A 24,747-nucleotide genomic window follows, 5' to 3' on the forward strand; every position below is an offset into this window, starting at 1 on the left:
TATTACAACTCTTACAACAGATGGTTATCTTTAGTGATCTCTCAGGTTACAGCCTTCTGGCAATAGCTTGTCATCTGAAAAAGTGATGGCTTGGGGTGCCATTGGTTGGCCTATGATGTGTGCGACCTTCTCGAGTGGTGTTTCCCAAGAGATGTGTGCATCATTCCGAGTTTTAATATATATATAATAAAAAAATCTCTCGGTGTGACTATGATGTATAGAGGAGTTCTCAAATGGATATTTAGGCTAGGATGATCTTAAGTTGGGTCGCCACATCATATGCAGTGTCAGTTTTGGATATCGTCCTGATCAAAGGTCCCTTCTGATCTCCTCTAGGTCCTTCCCTTCAGAAGCACCTCCCGTAGGGATGAATGTTTCCAACCTCAGAGCATTCTAGGTAATGCCATGAGACTACCTTATTGTCAGAGACTGGCCACCACCTTTCCCTAAAGGACCAGAGGAGGCGAGGATTCTAGAGGCGATGTTGGGCAAGTGATAAGAGCCATGTGGTTTGATTGGGGGTGGGGGGGGGGGTGTTGAAGGTGCCCTAAGAGTACCAAATGTTGTGTAGGAGAGGTTTCCAGGACCGTCTAGATGGACCTAGCAAGTTCATGCAGCATGCAAAATGGGGAGGTGTGTCCTTCCTATACGAAAGCTGGTGGATGGTATGGCATCTGACTAACATTTAAGGGAAGTTCTAAGGCCTTCCTCATAAGGATCACTGGCTGGTGAGCCCATGACGGTGGTGATTGTTGGTGGGTACTGATGTAAGGGTATCTATCACGCTCCAAAATTCGGTACCTGAGTTGGCTAGACCCGACTCCGAATTCCAGGTCATGAAATAAATTTAAACATTCACAACCATATTTAAATAAAAATCATTACAACAAACAACATTCATCCATTACAATTTCTAACTATTACAATCTAAACTCACTTCTAAATTCTTTCTATACATTTTTTTTCAAAACAAATAGAGATATAACTACAACTAAACCGATGGTTAGATCTTCGTTCTGCTTCGCCCCGATTAAACTTTAATCCATGAAACACTATTATTGTGGGTGTGAGCATAACAGCTCGTGGGATCTTATCCAACCAAATATGAAATTTCTAGATTTATATCAAACGAATAAATAATAAAAGTATTTTCTTAAAATTTAAAACATGAATCAAAATATTAAATATTACATATGACATGAATGCAATGTTGGAATCATAAAGACGTACTGAATGCCACACTATCATGAATTCAATAATAAAATTAAATAATCATCACATCTTACAACACCATACCTAGGTGTATGGCCACATTGCATTAACGCCCACACACCGGTACCTCATGGTAAGGGACCCATTTATACGTTAGCTGGTCAGACTACTGCTCCAGTTATACCTCTGATATATGTTCGCACACATAATTGTACTCATATGCCGTACAGAAAGGAGACTCCGAAGGATCCAACGAGTTCTAGAGTCTTTCACCTAAGGAACACGATTGTCCTACTTGCTAGCTTTAGGGTCTCTCACCCAAGAGACACGATTGTCCTACTTCCTGGCTTCGGGGTCTTTCACCCAAGGGACACAATTGCCCTACTTGTTGATACCACTATCATTCATTTCTTTCCTTTCCATTTTCCACAATTCTATAATCAGAAGAGATGAATGTATGTCATGAATTATTCCAAAATCAGTAGCAAAACGATTTAATTGTTCAAATCTCCATACAAAACGTGTAGTAATCCGATGCCATTAAAATTAAATTCTTGAAATTTACTGAAACATCAAGCTATTTCCTGTAATAGTGCTGAAAATTTTTTATAGATACCCCTGAAGAATGTTGAAATACCGTATAATCCTAAAATCATAAATTTATTTATTTATCTAATTATGTACGAATATAAGCTAATTATTTCATTCTAAATTCTAATTTCCATAATTTACAAAAATAATTATATGGACCTTATATTTAGATTTTTTTTAAATCAGAGTTTAAATTAGTACGAATTAAAAGTTTAATTTAACATCAGGTTAAGATTTTGATTTAAATAATTTAAATAATCATCTAAATTAAATCATATTAATCCCTAAATACTTAAAATTTAGACTTATAACGATTTAATTTAATCTTGACAAGAGGGATTTTAAAACTTCTAAATTAGAATAGAAACTTAGTAAAATTATTATTTTTTAACTTAAATTTAGAAATAAATATAGTTAGTATTTATTCTAAACCAACTAATTTAGATTAATTACTCTAACTCATATTTATGGTCTAAATCTTAACACTTGATTTCATAAATAAAAGATATTATGATCTAATCTACAAGTTAACTAGATTCAGTAATTACTAAAATTCAAAAAAGTAGATATCATGTATAAATGAATTTGAAAATATTAATTAAAGTCATTATCTAAAAATAAATAAATTTCAGAAAATATATAAAATTAGAAAGTTCATAAGTGGAGGAGAATCACCCACTTGATCTCTAGACTAAATGCATGCCTCTCACGTAGCATTCCACGTTGGACTGTCTCTACAATGTCACAACTTCCTTCCTTTCATGCCTAAAAGTTTATAGAGAATCCCATCACCACTTCTATGCATGCTCAATACATGTGAAACAGGTACAACGCCTACATTCCTAGACAGAGAAGGAACTCTTAATGCATATACATTGATGACGTTCTTCCTTGTTGATTCTTAGCCTTCCTAACATGAGTGTTGAGGGTCAAATATTGCATATCAGACCCATTTATTGTATGGATTTACAAGCATGACACCGTTTAATAGCCTAATTTAATTGTATTTGTGATGCAGGGCGTCTTCATGAGCTTGGACTGGGAAAGGACACTAAAAAGCATGGATTTACCGATCTGATGACACTAAAGCATGGGACGGACCCCAGGGGACCAAGATCATCGAATTTACACACCGGAGATCCGTGAAAATCAAGTAACTGAAGTTCAAGTGGCCCAAAATTGGTTCATAATGAAAGATCATAGGGTTCCCACTATCCGTTCAGGTCAAAACTCTATACAGGGCCTAAGGACTCTAAATGAACCGTACATGTCGAAATTCATCCGTCGGATCATCGCGGGAGCAGCCCAACGGACAGATCAATGATATGGGGCCCACCTGACATCTTGATATGCTTCACTTTTGGTCTCACCCCTTTAATGGAAGTACTAAAGATGATGGACGGATTGGATGTTACATATACATCACGATGGACCCCACAGGGCCAGTGCGTGTACACCATGTACACGGCACTGGCCGTGCACCGAACCACGCTACGCGGGTCAGCAGCGCTGACCCGCATCTCCTCTTCAAATACGGCGGTGGCCGTTTCACGCGGCAAGACGGACGGACCGTTTTGCGGATGGTAGTGGGCCCCACAGCGTAAATTTTCGGATGATCCAAGCCAGCCATCTTGTAGAGGGCCATGATTTCTTCAAACCCATGCTAAAATTTTGGACCCATGCAAGCACACGTGCACGATACAGAGGACATAAGTGGACTGCCCCAACGTTCAAATTGATGTTTGGAAGATTTCTTCTCTGATTGCCAATGGACGTTCAAAACTACCCATTCTTGGCTGAAATTTCGTTCCGAATCCAATGGACGGGGTGGATTTCTTCAAAAACACCTTTGTGGGGCCCACCGAACAGCTCCTCTGCGTACGCCTTACGCGCGTCCGGGAAATCCGGAGATTCGGGGGAGTTGTGGGCCACGATCATCAATCTTCTCGATGATCTGAACCGTCTAAATGATAGAGAGGGAAGATGCATCCACTTCCACGCTGGCAGAATTGATCAGAAAGTGAACAGCGGGCCGCACGAAGTCTCTGATTCCTGGCTGCGTAAGCTGACCCGCGCTTCTTTTGCCGATTCCTTGCTGTGAAAGGAGTCTCCTCACGCACCGACTCCAGCCGGGACTCCCTTCCACCGGCCTTGCTGCTATTAAAGGAAGAAAAGGAAGAAAAGAATGCAGAAAAAAAAAACGAGAGGACGGGAAGAAAAAAAAGTGAGTGGGGGGCTGTTGGGAACGTGGGTTGGAAAGAGAGCAGCGGCTGTTTTTGCTAAGGCTGCTGGAAGAAGGTGGCTGCCGAACGTGGAGCTGGGAAGGCTGAGAGGACAGCAGGAAGAAAGAGAAACGTGAAGGAGGGTGCTTGGTCTTGGTTTTATCGTGAGGGGCAGGGACGAGGTGTGCTTGAAGCTTGGTTTCCAATCGGCTGCTGATCGTGGAGTGCACGGTGCTTGGTCTTTGGTGGAAAGGAAGGGCTGCACGTCAGGGAGAGCTGAAGTTCGGTTATGGGCTGCGGCTGCACGTCAGGAAGAGAAGATGGAATGTGGAGGCTGAAAGAACAATAAGCTCTTTCTTCTTCTCTTCTTCTCCTTTTCGTTTTCTTTTTCTTTCTATTTGTTTTGGATTTAGGCTAATCATGGTCGGTTAAACCTCTTAGCTAGGGCTAAGAGGTGAAGCTTATAGTGAGAAGGGAGACTCTAATTGCTGATTTAACTATTTGATCATGAATTGAACTTAATTATGGTTTAATTATTAAGGGAATGTTTGTAGTTTTTAATGGTCTATTGTGACTGAAATTACAATGGGTCTGTGATAGCTTTGAGCATGTTCCTTTTCTCCTTTTCATGTTTATGAAGTCAGGAAGCCCTATTGTTCACCATCGTCTCATGGGCATGGTCGGATGACGGTACTCTTCCTAACTTTCATGGCATGTTGATTGATTGGTAATTAGATTAATTCTGTTGTTTGCTTTGTCTCCTGGGCATGGTTTGGTGATGGAATCCATTCTAATTCATACACCTTTCATCTCTTGAAAACCAGATCAAGTAAGTTCAGTTTGATTTCAATTCTTGAAACAGGCATAAGATCTCCCTGATCTCTACAAGTGGATCCTCTGAATCCCTAGTTACTTTCCTCTGAATTCCTTAAAGTTTTAGATAATTCATTCCACAATTCCTAAATTCTATTTGTTTTAGATCGCATCTTAGTCTAGTTCTAGTTCTGCTTGATTTCAGATAACGTACAGGTATCAGTCCCTGTGGATTCGACCTCGGTCTTACCGAGTTTATTACTACATCACAACCCTGCACTTGGGGTGTGAACAAGTTTTTAGCGCCGTTGCCGGGGACTGACGGTTACGATTTTCTGAAATTAATTGGTTGTAGGATTAGTTTAAGATTAGGATTTTACTAACCTTAGTTTTATTTATTTATTTATTTATTTCTATTTGAGTTCAAAACTAACTTGTTTCCTATTTTATAGGATCTGGACATAAGTTTCTCAATTGGTAATTCCTTCCTAATCTCTCTACTTTTTCATATTTTTAGAATTAGGGTTTAAATTTTAAAAATTTTCTAATTCCAGCACTTTTAGAATCTAATTTATTTTCCTAATTTATTTTTAGAATATTTTTAGGAACTAACCTTCTTATTTTGTAAGCCTTTAAGATAAAAATTTCTAATTTGGTAAGCTCTTTCCCTACTTCCTATCTTTCAGTTCTCTTTTAATAATCTACTTTTTAGTTTAGACCTTTCCTAATTTATTTTAGAAATCTCCGCTTTCTTTTAAGAATTCCTTCTTTTAGAAATTAATTTACTGCTATTTTTCTTTTTTTTTAGAATCTAACTTATTTTTGTGTTATTTTGCAGGTTTTTAACTTAGGACTCCAATTTGGTAATTTCTTTCCAACTCTCCCTTTCTTTTTAGATTTTCATTTCCTTTCTTAGGATTAGGCTTTGAATTAGTTGAGGGTGTGAGTGTTTCATGCCCAAGTGGGCCCGTGACAACACTCGACGTCTCTTGACTGAAGGAGGATTGGTTGAGGGGTTGACTATCCATCGCAGGACTAGACACCGCTCAAAATCCCCTGAGTTAACTGAGGTTATGGCTGAAGACCAACCTCCTCTACTTCCACCCAGGGTGGAGGATACCCAGATGAGAATGAGGTGCAACAGGCACCCCGCCTCGTACTTTACGAGATTTTCTACAACCGGCGGGAGTGAGTACGCCCTCATGCATGATTTTTCCTGAAAACACCGGACAAATGGACATCAAGCCAGGAGTTATTCAACTCCTTCCCAAATTCCATGGACTTGAATCTGAAAGTCCATATTTACATTGAAAGAGTTCGATGAGATAATAGCTACATTATGTTTTCCTAATGTATCTGAGGATACAAGTAAACTCTTTCCTTTTTCCTTTAAAGAGAAAGCTAAGACGTGGTTACATTCACTGCGTCCTAGATCCATTGGCACATGGAGCGACATGCAGAGGGAATTCATAAAAAAATTCTTCCCACATCATAAAACGATTACCCTCAGAAAAGCGATCATGAACTTTGCCCAAAAGGAAGATGAAACATTCTTTCAATGTTGGGAAAGGTTCAAAGATTTGGTCAGTTCATGCCCACAACACGGATTTGAAACGTGGCGCATTACAAATTTTTTCTATGATGGACTGACATCTTCCATTCGCCAAATGGTCGAGACAATGTGTAATGGAGAGTTCATTAATAAAGATATCGACGAGGTATGGGACTACCTCGACAGTTTGGCTGAAAAACACAATCTTGGGACTATTACCCAAAGTCGAACACCACGTCTAGGCCGACTCAATTAAAGGAGAAAGGTGGATTATATCTCTTGAAAGAAGAGGATGATCTCAAGTGTAAAGTGACTACGCTCATAAGGAAAGTTGAGGCCATGGAAGGAAAGAAGGATAAGGTCAATGAAATTGTTTGCGGCATCTGTAATTGCAACATTCACACAAATGAAAACTTTCCTACAATAACTGCGTTTAGTTGTGTGTTGAATGAACATGCCAATGCCGTAAATAACTATCAAAGACCTTTTCCTGGACCCAACTCCAACACATACAATCCTGGCTGGAAAAATCATCCAAACTTTAGTTGGAGGAATGGACAAACGGCGACTCCTTCAGGTTTCTTCAATCATAATCCAAATCAAGTGAAACATCAAGAGGAACCGGTTCTTTATACCTTACTAGTGCTGGGTCTGGCAATGCGGGTATTCTTCGATTTTATGCAAAAAATAGATTCTCGTATTACGGTTATAGAAAAGGGGATGCTTCCTGCACACCCTCTCCCCAATCCTAAACCGCAATACGAGAATAATGATCCCAACTCTTCAAATCAGATGGGACATGCTAAATCCATCACCACTCTTAGGAGTGGGAAGATCATTGATAAAACTCTTCCGGTTAGGCCGAAAAGCCTCGAGAACCAAAGAGGACAACAATGATGGATCGAGTGATGCCACAAAAAGTTGAACCGGAACTTCTAGAGAAGCCCGGTTGCTCCATTCCCCAACGGTTGGTTTCACCAAAACCTCTCTCTAACTCTCGGGATATTCTAGAGGTGTTGAAACAGTGAAAGTCAACATTCCTCTACTTGATGTCGTTAAACAGATACCTTCATATGCCAAATTCCTAAAAGACTTATGCACGACCAAGCGACGGAAAATTATTCAAAAGAAAATCATCTTGACTGAGCAAGTGAGAGCCAACCTGAAGCAAGACATGCCGCAGAAATTCAAGGATTCCGGAAGCCCAACCATATCATGTGTAATCGGGAACCATCGAATTGATCACGCACTTCTTGACTTAGGAGAGAGCGTCAATCTGATTCCCTACTCGGTCTACAAATGATTAGGTTTGGGTGAATTAAAACCCACCCTAACCACACTACAACTTGCTGATCACTCAGTTCTTGTACCGAGAGGGATAATTGAGAATGTGTTGGTCTAAGTTGATAGATTTTACTACCCTGTAGATTTATCATCCTGGACACCGAACCCATCAATAACATGAGCACTCAGATTCCTGTCATTCTTGGTCGCCCATTCCTTGCCACGTCAAATGCAATTATCAATTGCAGGAATGGTGTCATGACTATGTCTTTTAGAAATTTGACATTGGAGTCAAACATTTTTTCAATAACGGCGGCAACTCGCAGAGGATGATGACGATTTTCACGGCATTAACATGATTGACTCTTTAGTGGAAGATACGACACCTCTGACCTTATCCTCTGACCATCTAGAGATGTACCTGGTCCACTCCCATGATTTTGATGATGACATGATTAGGGAGACGTGTGCCTTGCTTGATACTGCACCGGTACTTGAAGTTAACCGGTGGAGGCCATAATTTGAAGAATTACCACAAACCGATGTAGTGCCTCTACCGTCTAACCTCAAGCCACCAAAGCTTGACCTAAAACCTTTGCCCTCTGATTTGAAATATGCCTATTTAGGTTAAGATGAGACATACCCGGTGGTGATCTCTACCCACCTGGAGAAAGAACAAGAGAGTATGCTTATATCTACTCTCATTGAGCATAAAGGAGCCCTAGGATGGACGATAGCGGACCTCAAGGGAATCGATCCCTCGATTTGTACTCACCACATATATCTTGAGGATAATGCAAAAACCGCTCGGCAACCACAACGTAGACTAAATCCAAACATGAAGGAAGTGGTTAAAGCCGAGGTTCTTAGACTACTGGACGTGGGTATTATATACCCTATATCCGATAGTCGATGGGTGAGTCCAACTCAAGTGGTCCCTAAGAAGTCCTGGAATCACCATCGTAGCCAATGCTAATAATGAACTCGTGCCAACTAGAGTCACTCTTGGTTGGAGAATGTGCATTGACTACGGGAAGTTGAATACGTCACGAGGAAAGACCACTTTCCTTTACCATTCATTGATCGGATCCTGGAAAGTTAGCTGGTCATTCCTATTATAGTTTTCTTGACGGGTATTGCTACAACCAGATAGAGATAGCCCCTGAAGACCAGGAAAAGACCACATTTACATGTCCCTACGGCACCTTTGCCTATCGAAGGATGCCATTCGGACTATGTAATGCCCCTGCCACTTTTCAGCGATGTATGCTTAGTATTTTTTCTGACATGGTGGGGCAATATTTAGAGGTCTTCATGGACGATTTCTCTGTTTACGGTCCATCTTTCAGCAAGTGTTTGGAAAGTCTTAAATGTGTGCTGAAAAGATGTGAAGAAAAGAACTTGGTACTTAATTGGGAGAAGTGCCATTTCATGGTTCAGAAGGGAATTGTCCTTGGGCATATCATCTCGTCCAAGGGAATTGAGGTAGATAAGGCAAAAATCGATCTTATCTCTAACCTACCTCCACCCAAGAACATCAGAGACGTGCGATCCTTCTTAGGACACGCAGGATTTTACAGGCGATTCATAAAGGACTTTAGTCTTCTTTCTCGTCCTTTATGTAATCTTCTTCAAAAGGATGTTCCGTACGAGTGGACTAAGCAATGCCAGGAAGCTTTCACCAAGCTTAAAGGCACATTAACCACTGCACCTATCATGCAGCCACCCGACTGGAACCTTCCTTTTGAGCTTATGTGCGACGCTTCTGATTATGCTCTTGGGGCGGTCCTAGGCCAGAGAAAAGACAAGAAGCCCTACGTCATTCACTACGCAAGTAGGACTCTAAATCCTGCCCAAGTGAACTACTCGACTACGGAAAAGGAACTCTTAGCCGTAGTGTTCGCCTTGGATAAATTTAGGTCCTACCTGATTGGATCCAAGATCATTATATATACAGATCATGCGGCACTGAAGTATCTTCTTTCTAAGAATGATTCTAAGCCCCGCTTGATAAGATGGATCCTTCTACTCCAAGAATTTGATTTGGAAATTAAAGATAAAAAGGGAGTAGAGAACGTAGTGGCTGATCACCTTTCTCGCCTTAATACCTCTGATTCCCTTGAGGCGACCCATATCAATGACATGTTCCCTGATGACAACTGTTTCGAGTCTCCCATTCACCTTGGTCTAATATTACTAATTATCTTGCTACAGGTTCTATACCGACACAGTGGACTGCGCAAGATAAGAAGAAATTCTTCACCGAGGTGCGCAACTTTTTCTGGGATGATCCTTACTTATTTAAATATTGCCCAGACCAAATTCTAAGGAGATGTGTACCAGACGATGAGCATCAGAGCGTCATCTCCTTCTGTCACTCAGAGGCCTGTGGTGGTCACTTTTCGCTAAAAGACCACGGACCAAGATTACTGCGGTGTGGCTTTTCTTGGCCCACTATGTTCAGGGACACTCATGAGTTTTGCAAAGCTTGTGAGCGTTGTCAGAAATTGGGAGCATTGTCCCGTCGAAATATGATGCCTTTGAATCCCATCCTTATCATTGAAGCATTTGATTGCTGGGGCATCGATTTCATGGGACCATTCCCCCAATCATTTGGAAATCTGTATATTTTGCTCGCCGTGGATTATGTCACTAAATGGGTTGAAGCGATTCCGTGTCGAAAGAATGACCATCGCACGGTCATTAAATTCCTGAAAGAGAACATCCTTTCTCGATTGACGCCTCGAGCCATCATTAGTGATGGGGGCTCACACTTTTGTAATAGACCATTCGAGAGCTTAATGAAGAAATACGGTATCTCTCATAAGGTAAGCACCCCATACCATCCGCAGACAAGTGGACAAGCTGAGATTTCCAATAGGGAGATTAAACACATTTTGGAGAAAACGGTTAACCCAGATCGTAAGGATTGGTCAATCCGATTGACCGATGCCTTATGAGCATACCGTACTGCCTTTAAAACCCCTATTGGAATGTCTCCCTTTAGACTTGTCTATGAAAAAGCTTGTCACTTGCCTGTGGAGTTGGAACATAAAGCGTATTGGGCGATCAAAAATCTTAATTTCAATCTGGACAACGCTGGCTCGCTACGCAAACTTCAATTGAATGAACTTGAAGAAATCCGGAATGATGCGTACGATAATTCGAGAATTTACAAGGACAAGATGAAAGCATTTCATGACCAACACATTTTGCGAAAATCATTCACGCCTGGTCAGAAGGTCCTTTTGTACAATTCTCGATTACATCTCTTCCCGGGTAAGCTTCGATCTCGTTGGACCGGCCCTTACATTGTTGTTACTGTTTTTCCTCATGGGGCCGTTGAGATAAGAGATCCCGACAATGGCAAGGAATTTAAAGTCAATGGCCATCGATTGAAACCATTTGTCGAGAAATTTGATTCAGAGGACATGTCCATGCCTCTGACTGATCCTGTTTACCAGGACTGATCTCCTAGTCTGATGGAGGTATAGGTAGGTTTATCGCTTTCATAGGATTATGGTAGTTGTTTTGGTCTGGCTGAAGACGTTAAACTTAGCGCTCCTGGGAGGCAACCCAGCTTTTCAACTTATTTCATCGTCCTAGCTAGTTCAATGTTTGTGGGTAACATCCCTGCAAACCCTCACGAGACTACAACTCGTCCACTAGGGGTAACCTAGGGGTTTAAAGGCTTGTTGCATGCGCTAAATGCAATCGAGAGCACTTGCGAAAGTGGTATAGGTAGAATTTTATTTTTGTGCTGACTGGATTCCATGCCGCGATCTCTTTGAAAGTCTCTCATGATTCATCATCCAGGTACTATCTTCCCTTCACTTTTTCTTTACTTTTGTTGTCCTATGCGCATTCCATACTCATATCCTTTACATTGAGGACAATGTAGCTTTTAAGTTGGGGGTGGGAGATTAGGTTACCTAATCAGTATTTTCTTGAGCAAAAATTGTGAAATTTTTTAAAAAATTTCTCTGGACTTTCTGGTGAATTCAAAGTGATTAGACGACCATCTTTGATTTAGAATTATAGGATATGGAATGTTGGTGATTTACTGCTCTTGGATTCAGTTGCTCGTTAGATTTCACAATTAAGTTTAATCCATGATTAGAAGTTGTAAACATTGATTGAGTCATGATTTCACATGTCACATCTCGCTTACACATTAAGATTTCAGTTTGAAACTGAAGGGTTAATTTGGTGATCAGTAAGCATAGAAGGAACCAACTTGAACAATTGCCCGTCAAGATCAATTAAAAGGAAGAAATACCGTTGAGAAAGGTTAGGCAAAGAATCTTCACTATAGGTTTGCTCCCTATAAGTGTGGACTTCATTCCCCTTCTTTGTTTTTAGTGTTTAAAAAAAAAAAAAAAAAAAAAAAAAAAAAAAAAAAAAAAAGAAGGAATGAAAAGATGATCTTTGAGGCAAGCTTTGGTTATTATGAATTCTCTTGTTGATTACCAACGATATCCTGAAATAAAGAATTGAATATTAATGTTGAAAGTTGGGATTACACTTTACATCTGTGGAACTCAATGTTTAGGATTATTTCTAATTAAGGGACTAATACTTTGAATGAAGTTTACCGTGTGTTTGAGTCTAGGAGAGAGTAAGGCCCAACATTCATGAATTGTTGAATTCTGAATATCTAGATTGTTTTCCAAAATCACTCGAGTTCATAGAAATTCTCCTGTAATTCTCAACTTATTTTTCGCATACTTTGCTCGGGACTAGCAAAATGCTGGTTGGGGGTTGTGTTGAGGGTCAAATATTGCATATCAGACCCATTTATTGTATGGATTTACAAGCATGACACCGTTTAATAGCCTAATTTAATTGTATTTGTGATGCAGGGCGTCTTCATGAGCTTGGACTGGGAAAGGACACTAAAAAGCATGGATTTACCGATCTGATGACACTAAAGCATGGGACGGACCCCAGGGGACCAAGATCATCGAATTTACACACCGGAGATCCGTGAAAATCAAGTAACTGAAGTTCAAGTGGCCCAAAATTGGTTCATAATGAAAGATCATAGGGTTCCCACTATCCGTTCAGGTCAAAACTCTATACAGGGCCTAAGGACTCTAAATGAACCGTACATGTCGAAATTCATCCGTCGGATCATCGCGGGAGCAGCCCAACGGACAGATCAGCTACCAAAATAATGATATGGGGCCCACCTGACATCTTGATATGCTTCACTTTTGGTCTCACCCCTTTAATGGAAGTACTAAAGATGATGGACGGATTGGATGTTACATATACATCACGATGGACCCCACAGGGCCAGTGCGTGTACACCATGTACACGGCACTGGCCGTGCACCGAACCACGCTACGCGGGTCAGCAGCGCTGACCCGCATCTCCTCTTCAAATACGGCGGTGGCCGTTTCACGCGGCAAGACGGACGGACCGTTTTGCGGATGGTAGTGGGCCCCACAGCGTGAATGATCCAAGCCAGCCATCTTGTAGAGGGCCATGATTTCTTCAAACCCATGCTAAAATTTTGGACCCATGCAAGCACACGTGCACGATACAGAGGCCATAAGTGGACTGCCCTGCAACGTTCAAATTGATGTTTGGAAGATTTCTTCTCTGATTCCGCGTCAATGGACGTTCAAAACTACCCATTCTTGACCGAAATTTCATCCTGAATCCAATGGACGGGGTGGATTTCTTCAAAAACACCTCTGTGGGGCCCACCGAACACGTCAGCGTCTCTGCGTACGCCTTACGCGCGTCCGGGAAATTCGGAGATTCGGGGGAGTTGTGGGCCACGATCATCAATCTTCTCGATGATCTGAACCGTCTAAATGATAGAGAGGGAAGATGCATCCACTTCCACGCTGGCAGAATTGATCAAAAAGTGAACAGCGGGCCGCACAAAGTCTCTGATTACTGGCTGCGTAAGCTGACCCGCGCTTCTTTTGCCGATTCCTTGCTGTGAAAGGAGTCTCCTCACGCACCGACTCCAGCCGGGACTCCCTTCCACCGGCCTTGCTGCTATTAAAGGAAGAAAAGAATGGAGGAAAAAAAACGAGAGGACGGGAAGAAAAAAAGTGAGTGGGGGGCTGTTGGGAACGTGGGTTGGAAAGAGAGCAGCGGCTGTTTTTGCTAAGGCTGCTGGAAGAAGGTGGCTGCCGAACGTGGAGCTGGGAAGGCTGAGAGGACAGCAGGAAGAAAGAGAAATGTGAAGGAGGGTGCTTGGTCTTGGTTTTGTCGTGAGGGGCAGGGACGAGGTGTGCTTGAAGCTTGGTTTCCAATCGGCTGCTGATCGTGGAGTGCACGGTGCTTGGTCTTTGGTGGAAAGGAAGGGCTGCACGTCAGGGAGAGCTGAAGTTCGGTTATGGGCTGCGGCTGCACGTCAGGAAGAGAAGATGGAATGTGGAGGCTGAAAGAACAATAAGCTCTTTCTTCTTCTCTTCTTCTCCTTTTCGTTTTCTTTTTCTTTCTATTTGTTTTGGATTTAGGCTAATCATGGTCGGCTAAACCTCTTAGCTAGGGCTAAGAGGTGAAGCTTATAGTCAGAAGGGAGACTCTAATTGCTGATTTAACTATTTGATCATGAATTGAACTTGATTATGGTTTAATTATTAAGGGAATGTTTGTAGTTTTTAATGGTCTATTGTGACTGAAATTACAATGGGTCTGTGATAGCTTTGAGCATGTTCCTTTTCTCCTTTTCATGTTTATGAAGTCAGGAAGCCCTATTGTTCACCATCGTCTCATGGGCATGGTCGGATGACGGTACTCTTCCTAACTTTCATGGCATGTTGATTGATTGGTAATTAGATTAATTCTGTTGTTTGCTTTGTCTCCTGGGCATGGTTTGGTGATGGAATCCATTCTAATTCATACACCTTTCATCTCTTGAAAACCAGATCAAGTAAGTTCAGTTTGATTTCCATGATTCCTGATGCAGGCAAAAGATCTCCCTGATCTCTACAAGTGGATCCTCTGAATCCCTAGTTCCTTTCCTCTGAATTCCTTAAAGTTTTAGATAATTCATTCCACAATTCCTAAATTCTATTTGTTTTAGATCGCATCCTAGACTAGTTCTAGTTCTACTTGGTTTCAGATAACGTACAGGTATCAATCCCTGTGGATTCGACCTCGGTCTTACCGAGTTTATTACTACATCACAACCCTGCACTTGGGGTGTGAACAATGAGTGAATGATTGGGTACCCCAATAATATTCATGAGATGCGGGGGTTTTTTTTGTCGTTATAAGAGATCAGTGAAGTTTTTAGGATTAATGGTCAGGGTTTCTAGATTTTCAAGAAGTGTTTCCGGATGGTGGTTTTGTTGTTGATCTTCCACTATCCGAAGATGACGGGTCGTGAGTGCTCCATGGATTCAGTTTGGCAGCTAAGTATTTTGTGTTGGATAGAACACTTTCAAAGGATGGAAATCGGATGGTTAAGATTGGTCCTAGACATATTACAGATTTAGGAGGGAGAGAAAAAGAAAGAGATGAGAATGGAGAGGTGAGACAACGTGTGGGCGTGGATTACCTACAGAAGCCTAGGATCATGAAACTATGTGGAGTCTGGGGATTACCTATAGATGTAAGACCCGTATCCTAGTCCGTACCATTCCGTAAACTTTCACGGTCCTTCTGGTTGAATTTCAACAACCCTCGACCCGTATTCGACGTTTGCACGCGATCCTAAGCTGAGTTCTGCATACCGAAGCTGGCTCGAACCGAAACCTGTACCTTAGTGATAGCATCGTCGCCGCAGTTTCAATGCCGTAATTCATGCACCAAATCGATACCCGGGCTAGGAGATGTGGGCCCGCGTTCATCTAGAAGAAAACGCCGTGCATTGTGAATTTCAAGGGAATCTCTACAACGTGTCCCATCAATCAATCAATCAATCAAGTCAAGTACACCACCTTACCTCAATGCCACCTCACCCTACAACAAGTACAAATGACCACTCCCTCTTTTTCCACAAGTCAACACTCTCCCCTAACCATCCCTCTTTACAAAATTTCAAACACAACCATACCTCCCCATCCCCTTCCTTACAACACTCATCCCTTTAATATATTATTTCTCTCTTCCTCTCGTTTCTCATAAACTCACTCCCAACCAACAAACAAGTTCCAACGTTCAAGCCTTCCCAAGCTCTCTCCCAAATAGTAAGTGTGGCCCACCTTCTCATCTCCAATCCCAACCTTCCAATACCCATCAACCTCCATCAAAAGTGAAGGCAAGGAGCATAAGAGTCCAAGGGACCAGGAGGAGTGCAATAGGTGGGTGATCCACCGTTGATTTCAATTTTAGGGCCCACTTATTGTGGGACCCACATCGATGTATGCAATGTAGAGAGGGGCCCATAGTGGCAGGGTCTCTCTCTCTCTCTCTCTCTCTCTCTCTCTCTCTCTCTCTCTCTCTCTCTCTCTCTCTCTCTCTCTCTCTCTCTCTCTCTCTCCGTTTTAATGAAGTGGGCCCCACTAGTTTATGTTCTATCCGCACCGTCCATCATGGATGGTGGGACTCCACCGTGAAGTGCTCACCTAGATCCATAGCTTAACTGGCAGATCGAGTGGAGATACCTCGTTCAACACATGAGATCTTAGTGGGGGTGGCTTATATGAAGTGTGTGTACTGACGTGTGTATGCTAACAAGCTAATCCAATCAAAAGAGAGAGAGAGAGAGAGAAGAAGAAGAGGGTATGGACGTTGATGTCCTTCACCCACACACACGTACATATACAATATTATATAATATAAAATATATATATATATGGTGGTGGCCCACACTACATGGACCCACCTCGTTACATCCAGACCATCCAGCATCCCTATTACTGGATGCTGGCTGGATGATATATATAATACCTTAATATTATATTAATATAATACGACATATTATATATATAATACCTTAATATCATATTAATATAATACGTACATGATTATGATGGGCCACTCCTACGTGGGCCCATCTGACGAACGGTTTGGATGGCATACATACTGCAGGTGGGCCACGTATGTGGGACCCACCTGATGAACGGTTTGGATGAGGCTGACACCTGACGTCAGCAGATTATGTGGGGCCCACCACATGTGATGTAGGGTCTCACATCCACACCGTCCAACGTGCTGACGGGTGGGACCCACCGATTTGAGGGTCTTTGGTTGGCACGCATCCAGCCTTCAAGCCCCTGTGTTTGACGTCAGCAGCATGTGGGGCCCAGCTGCTGTGTGGACCCCATCCACACCGTCCATCTGTTGATCCAGTTGGGACATGGATGCCTTAATATACGAGCCGTTCATTTGTCGGGACCAGCAGCTGCAGCTGTCGTTGCAGCAAGTCAGCAAGCTCCGTGAGTCCCACTGCTGCATCACGTCAACAGGTTCTGTGGGACCCACCACATGATGGGTGTGCTGCATCCAGCCATCCACCCATTTGCTAGCTTTCTCAGGTTTGAGACTGGAGAAGAGATAGATCCAATTATCATGTGGACCATTGAAACAATGGTGTTGAACATCTACCATTGAAATCCCATTTTTTGGGCAACACAAAAGTTTTGAATTAATATGATATTTGTTTCTTCCCCCCTGTCCAGGTCTTTGTGACCTTGGGAACTGAATGAAAAACAAAATAAACACTATGGTGGGCCCACTGGAAATTCCACTATGGAAATTATTATCACCACTGCCATTTGTGGTATGGTCCAGATGATCTTTGGATATGTTTTCTTTTAAAATAATACTCTAAAATAACGTCTAATAACAGTTGAAGGGTGTAGTCGGTCCCACCCATTGGTATGGCCCATTTAATGTATTAGGGGCCCACTTGATGAGGCCAATTTGATATATTTGGGGCCCACTTGATAAGGCCCGATATGATGCATTTTGAGCCCACGTGATGCGGCCCATTCGATGTATATGAGGCCCAATGAGACGTACGTGAGGCCTTTGCGTGGGCCAACTGTGATGTATATGAGAGGCCCATGTGGTGAATTTGAGGGCTCATATGAAGGGCCTACCTTGATGTATCTATTCTATATTCATTCCGTCCATATGCCGAACAGGTGGGGCCCACCTTGAGATGTATCTATTTCCATATCGTTCACATGGAAATCCCGCCCGTGATGTGTATTTGAGGCCCACTTGCGATGTATTGAGGCCCATTAGTGCAGCCCATTGATGTAGCCCACTTGATGTATATAAGGCCCATGCGTAGGGCTCACCTATGGTGTATTTGAGGCCCATGGGCGAGGCCCATTGTGATGTATTCGTGGCCTATGGGCAAATTCCATTGTGATGTATTCGAGGCCCATGGTTAAGGCCTAATGCAATGTATGTATGGCCCATTATGTTGTGTATGAATCTTTTGTATGAACCACTCCTTGGGAGCAATGTTGGTTAAATGTCTACATTGATGGGCAATGATGGTTAAAAGTCCTCACGTGACCTTCCCTTAGGCCTTTGGTTAGGCCGATTATCGATTCCTATTGACGTGGCCGATTTACCGATTTCAATTATCGAGGCCAATTATTGATTGATTCTGATTTGCCGTGGCCAATTGCCGATTCTGATTTACCGTAGCCGATTGTCGATTAACGATCGAGGCCGATCATCATGACCGATTGCCGATTCCGATTGTTGAGACCTATATGATATATATACGACCCGTAGTTGAGGCCCATTGTGATGTGTATTCGGCCTGTGTGATGTATATGCAGCCTGTGTTTAAGGCCTAATATGATGAATATGAGATTTATGTGATGGGGCCCATTGTGATGTATTCATGGCCCATTGTGATGTATTTGTGGCCTATGGACAAGGCCCATTGTGATATATATTAGGCCCATGTGAGGGGCCCATCGTGATGTGTATTAAGTTCCTGAGTGAGGCCTATGGTGTTGTATATTAGGCCCTTGTGTGAGGCCATGGGTCCACTATATGTTAGGCTCTACGTGGGCCACTCCTTGGGGCAAATATTGGTTAAACGTCCACATTGTTGAGGTCGATTGTTGACGCCGATTATCAAGATCGATTGTCGATGATGATTATCAGTGCCAATTATTGATACCGACTATGAGTATGTGGCAACATAGCATCATGATACATGCCCATATGCATCATCTGCATGTTTGTTATGAGATATAATTGACCATTGCATATATCATTGGGCAGGCTGTTTATGGGACTCCCTGATAGGCGGAGTTGCCCTACATGAGAGCACGATATGCACGGGATTGATGCATGACTGGATTGTATGACTCATGCATCTTACATTGTGTGCTGTGATTACTGTACGCCCTAGCGACATCAGGGTAGTAGCCTCCACAGGCATATCGTAGATGGCTAGATGGGACACCAAAAATCTGTTACTAGCATGGGGCTACCATAGATGGCCCTGGGTGAAAATTCCTAAACCCTCTTGATACCAAAGGACGCCCCAACGTCGAGACTGAGTGGATACATGAGCGCCCGAGTGCCAAATACCAGGAATCCGCGTCTCCCATTGTGTCGTGAACAGTTGGGAGGGGGTGTGGCCTTACCCGCCTGAGGGAGTAGGAATTGCTAGGCTGAGTCTGACCAGCTCCTAAATGGGTCCGCTATCGACGAGCCGAGTAGGCATTAGTATACTACTGGCAGGCGAGTAGTGAGGTCTTTTCCACTCGCTGGGTTGTGCGGCCTGCAGAGGCGGTAGCCAGCTTGGAGTGTACTAGACCCCGGTAATGATCCTAGAGATGTACAGTACTGATACGTGGACTTATTGAGCAGGGGTTGCGTATGCATTCCTTCATTTATTCATTCACTATCCACTCGGGCTGATGGTGCGCAACTAAATTGCTATGTATACCTTCGTAATGGTCAGAATTTCAGTTTGGGCGCGCGACTAACCTGAGCTCAGGAGTTTACCACATTGAGTCTGACTATCCAAATTTAGGTATGGGACTGATTTGGATAGAAGTCCCTTGTGGTGGATCCCGTAGCCTGCGATACTACGTACTACCATCCCGACTTCACACTGCAGCTTGGTCATTCCATTCGCATCACATATTGCATATTGCATTACATTCTCGGCATATAGCATTTTGGGATGCCATGTTTCTGCATTTATATAACCTAAATGAGGCCGATGGTATTCATAGCTCTTACAAATTGCACATTATATTGCATCCTCGATATCTGATATGTGGTTCATTATGTTTCCGCATTACATATATAGCCGATTTACATTACTTTCTCAGTATATGACATTGGCTTGCTATGTCTTTTCATCATATATCTTGGATGAGATTGATGATAATTTATGGACTTATCAGTATTTCCGCTTACTCTGATATCATATGACTCACAACCTTGTTAATATTTCTGCTTATTCCGATATTGTATAATTTATGCCACTATATTGCATACTTGGCACTTACCTTGTGCACACACTTTCACCACCCTCTAAGCTTTCTATAAGCTTATGCACAATAAATGCATGCAGGTAGCATTCGGTCGCAGTAGCAATGTTTTATTTGGAGCGTGAAGCGATCTTCTATAGCTTTGAATTTGATATATGTATTTCTCTTTCAGTATTGTACTCAAATGATTATTTTAGTGGATATGTGATGGTGATATTGCCTTTGTGATTTGGGTATACTTGTAGTTATGCTTCTTACGAGATAAATGTACACTGAAAAATCCTCCTTGTAGGATCCCAGGATCGGAATCTGGCGTATGGACACTGAGAGCCAAGAATTGGGTACTACGGAGGCTGTCGGCACCGGATTCAGCGGTCAGAAATTCTGTGAGCCCGGTTTTCGAGTTTGGGGCGTGATAATAAAAGCCTAGGATCATGGAACTATGTGGAGTCCACCGTGACAGATGGTTTAGATTAAAGGTAGTCCTAATGAGCTGGTTGGTGGTGGGTTCCGATATCCATGCAACCCTTCAACGTGTTGGAGGAAAGGAGAAGAAAGAGGAGATATGGTTTCCGTTTCCAGCCACGTAAGTTGCCACCTTCAGTAACGTGCATTAGTGAAATTCTTCTTCTTCTTCTTTATTAGTTCACTGTCCATCTCTCTCACACGTGCACTAGGTGGCCCACACATACTTGAAGGTTGGACTATCCTGATGGATGGATTGGATTAATGGAATGGGCAGATGGATAACTGTACTTGTGGAATTTATACATAAGTTTTTGATAGATGGTTCTCATTGGTGAAGGTGGGATGGATGGCCCAAGAAAAATAGTCAAGATTCATGGTGTGGTTTGATCTGGTGGATTATGTGATCGGATCCCCTACCATAATTGGGTTTGACTAATTCATTGCTGAGCACATCTTCTAGTTAGAGGATACTTAGGAGAAAATTCACAATATGCTACATCAAACACAACATCTAGTTTTTTTTATTATTTTAATCAATGTTGTCGTGTACATGTGTAATATCATAAAGTAGTTGATGTGCACCATACATCTCATTACATTCCTCATGGTCTTATTAATGAATGGTCTGGATCTCCTGAAAACATATCTTTGACTAATGTTTCAATGAGTGGTTGTGATTGAAAGTTAAGTATTTTCTATGGATAAACAGTTAGTACTAATGGTTAGGATGGATGGAAATAAGTGTTTAGACCTATAGTTTGGATATATCACAAATTCTAGTCTGTCTATATACGTGTGGGTCCCACGTGTGTCTTGGTTAGAGGGATGTATGCATTCACGTAATATACTAGTAAGGTGTACAGTTGAGAGAGGCGTCAGGCTCTGGGACTCATATCTTTATTTTTATAATTTTTTAATATAAAATCATGTGTAGTTCAAGACTGGACCATCCAATTGAGGTAAAACTTGACGCCCCACCTCAGCTTGTCGTGCTCTATCCAATGAGCACAATTTTGATCTATGATCCTTGACGGTGGTCAGAAATAATTTTAATGGTTTCCTCTCTTCTACAATCACCTGTGACGTGTACATGTATCTCATATGAAAACCAACCGTTGGATTAAAATTTCACCCTGAGAGCTATGGAATTGATGGTTTACTTTGGTAATTAGGTGATCTAGTTGGATAATATAAGTGTTATGTATTTTTAGATGATTGGATGTAAGTAAAATAATCAGACAATTAGAACCTAATCAGAACAATCATTTTTAGGAATGAATCAATACAAAGTGAGTTGAGATGGATCAGTCTAATGCTCTGTTGAATAAATGACTTAGATTGATGATTAGATAAATGTGTCTACGCTAATTTGAATGGACAATCGTGGGCATTCATATACCGTAATCACATAAACAGTCAATGATCCAGTGAGCTTAATGCGTGACTAATGGTTAAGATTGGGCAAATATATGACTGAACAGTTGGTTTTGTATGCATTAGTGATGAGAGTGCAAGTATATATGTACGTATATATACACACATACACATAAAATCACACAATTAATAATCATATAAGTCAATGTTCACCCTAATTCGATAGATTATACATATCCATGGTCACGAGTTTCATAGAATGATGGATGTATATATGCATGGATGCATGGATGTATGCATGGACCTATGCATGTATGCTTTTGATGAATGCAGGTATACAAATATGCACATGTACACTTATGCACCAAAATCTTGGGTCATTACATTCTACTACCCTTACAAGAATTTTGTCCTCGAAATTCAAACACACCCACCACGAGGACGGGTGAGGATATTCCCCATTTGGGTCAATAATGTGCTTAATTTTATAATATGTTCCCCATGTCGTTAGTTTATGTGTGTACAAGTGTGTGAAACTGCCTACGTAATTTCAGGTTATTACAATCTACCCACCTCACAGGTTGTGGTGTGGTTTCAGAGCCTTCCCTTGGAGGATTAATGGAGGGGAGGTGCCCCTTACAGGATGAGTGGGGGAAATTCTCGATCATAGCTTATGGTTAAGCTTGCATGAAAGACATGGGAAAGGTAGTCTCCTTCAATGATGTCGACGGGCCACCTGATTCATTGGGGCCTACTTGATGTTGTGGTCAAAGATTTTGGATTATGTTGTTGGGGTTAGCAATAGCTGCTTCAAGGCTAGAAATAGTTATTTTCTTCTGATCTATTAGATTTTGGACCCCGTGTTTCAAAAAAAAAAAAAAAAAAGAACGTTTTGTGGTGTGACCTCGTCCTTGGTGGAATACGCAATACTCACTTTCTTTGTGGTTCAAAGGTAGAGGGTTTCGTGGAGGCCTTAGCTGGAGAGGTGTCAGAAGTTGCCTCTGATCAGCATAGTCAAAATTTCGATGTATGACTAGGCTAGAGGAGTTAAATGCCTAGGTGCCTTTGTCATGCCTGTTTGTCTATTTTGGTTTGAGTATCATGGATTCCACCTAGGTGGCAGTTGTTGTGGTTATGGTTGTGGTTGTTGTTCTTACTTGTTTGGACCACTAGTTTCTTATAGCTTATAGCTTGTAGGTTGCCAGTGAGAGGTGGTTGGGAGGGGTCTAGTCTTAGACAATCGACAGTCGTGAAATAAATGCCAATCATTTTTTGTCATGCTTGAGCCCTTACTGTCATGCGGATAACCCTGGAACTGGGGTTTTCGTGTCATGTGGCATGTGATCTAACATGTTTGATTCAATCTTGGGATGATCGACCCGTTTGTTGTGTTTAGATGGTGTCGGGGGTTTGACTAGTCCAAACTTAGGTGTGCTTGACTATCATTGGAGTCGGAGAAATGCGTCCCAATTAGGCCTTTTTATTATTGACCGCTTTGGATCGTTGGTCACTCTGATCCTAGATCTTCTGATCTGCACCATTAATCGAGTCCAAGTCAAGGGCCAATTCTTGCCAAGGGTAACCGAACTTTTGGAGCCCGTGGCCAAGTACAATTTGGGTGTCTTGTACAACTTCGATCAGACCAGTTACGATAACTTTCAATTGGACAATCCGATTTGTCCGGTGCTTTCTTAACAGTCTATTCTTATCGAAGCCTGTTTGGTCCCCCTCACATATATCATACATCATGGGGGGGGACCTTTGATGTGGGTCGTCCAACATGTAGGGCCCACCTTGGATGTGGGTCATTCATCATTAGGCGCTGATATTTAATGTGCGTTGTCCACTATATAGGGCCCACCTTTGATGTTGGTCATTTATCATGTGGGGCCCACCATCAATGTTATTGTCCATCATGTGAACCCACCTTCACTATCCACTACCCATCATGGGGAGCCCACCTTTGATGTTGGTCATCTATTATGTGGGTCCCACCATCAATGTTATTGTCCATCATGTGAGCCCACTTTCACTATCCACTACCCATCATGGGGAGCCCACCTTTGATGTGGACATCCATCATGTGGATCTCACCTCTGATGTGGGTCATCCATCATGTGGGGCACACCTTGGATATGGATCACTCATCATTAGGGCCAACCCTTAATGTGGATTGTCCATCATGTGGTGCCCACCTTGATGTGAATCATCCATCATGTGGGGGCCACCGTTATTAATCGCCCATCATGTGAAGCCCACCTTTGATGTGGACTGTCCATCATGTGGGCCCCACCTTCAATGTCGGTTGCCCATCATGCGGGTTCGCCTTGTAGGTTGGCCATTCATCATTAGGGGTCAGCCTTTGATGTTGACCGTCCATCATGGAGGGTCACCTCAATGTGGACCATCGAACATGTGGGGGCCCGCTTCATTGTCCACTGCCAGCATGTGGAGCCCACCTTTGATGTGGATGTTCATAACGTAGGTCCCACCTTTAAAGTGGGTTGTTGTCCATCATACCAGCCCGCTCTACATGTGGGCTATTTATCATTATAGGCTGACCTTTGATGTGGACCATCCATTGCATGGGCCCACATTAATATTGTTGGGGCCTTGCATTAAACCTTAGGATCTAACCTCCCAAAACAAACCAGAATTATGGGATAATAAAGCGATGAAATAAATCAAAGCATAAACTACACCACACAAGAGATTTTTATGTGGAAAACCCTCAAAGAGGTAAAAACCACGGGACCTCGTCCAGATCAACAATTCACTATGAAGTAGAACGTTACAACCTTCTTCACTCACGCAGGAGTGGATAAACAATAAGAG

At 42.3% G+C, this 24,747-nt stretch overlaps 1 protein-coding gene and 1 non-coding gene across 2 annotated transcripts in view; both read right to left on the bottom strand.

Moving 5' to 3' along the window:
* Positions 1-24,747, bottom strand: part of LOC131239733 (oil body-associated protein 1A-like) — a 53,227-nt gene that overhangs the window by 15,074 nt on the left and 13,406 nt on the right. The window lies entirely within an intron of this gene.
* On the bottom strand, positions 6,341-6,447 carry LOC131241844 (small nucleolar RNA R71). The gene has a single exon (XR_009169411.1). It is a non-coding gene; the product is annotated as a small nucleolar RNA R71 (small nucleolar RNA).

This window comes from Magnolia sinica, chromosome 3 (genome assembly GCF_029962835.1).
Source record: "Magnolia sinica isolate HGM2019 chromosome 3, MsV1, whole genome shotgun sequence".
In the NCBI taxonomy this organism is placed as follows: domain Eukaryota; kingdom Viridiplantae; phylum Streptophyta; class Magnoliopsida; order Magnoliales; family Magnoliaceae; genus Magnolia; species Magnolia sinica.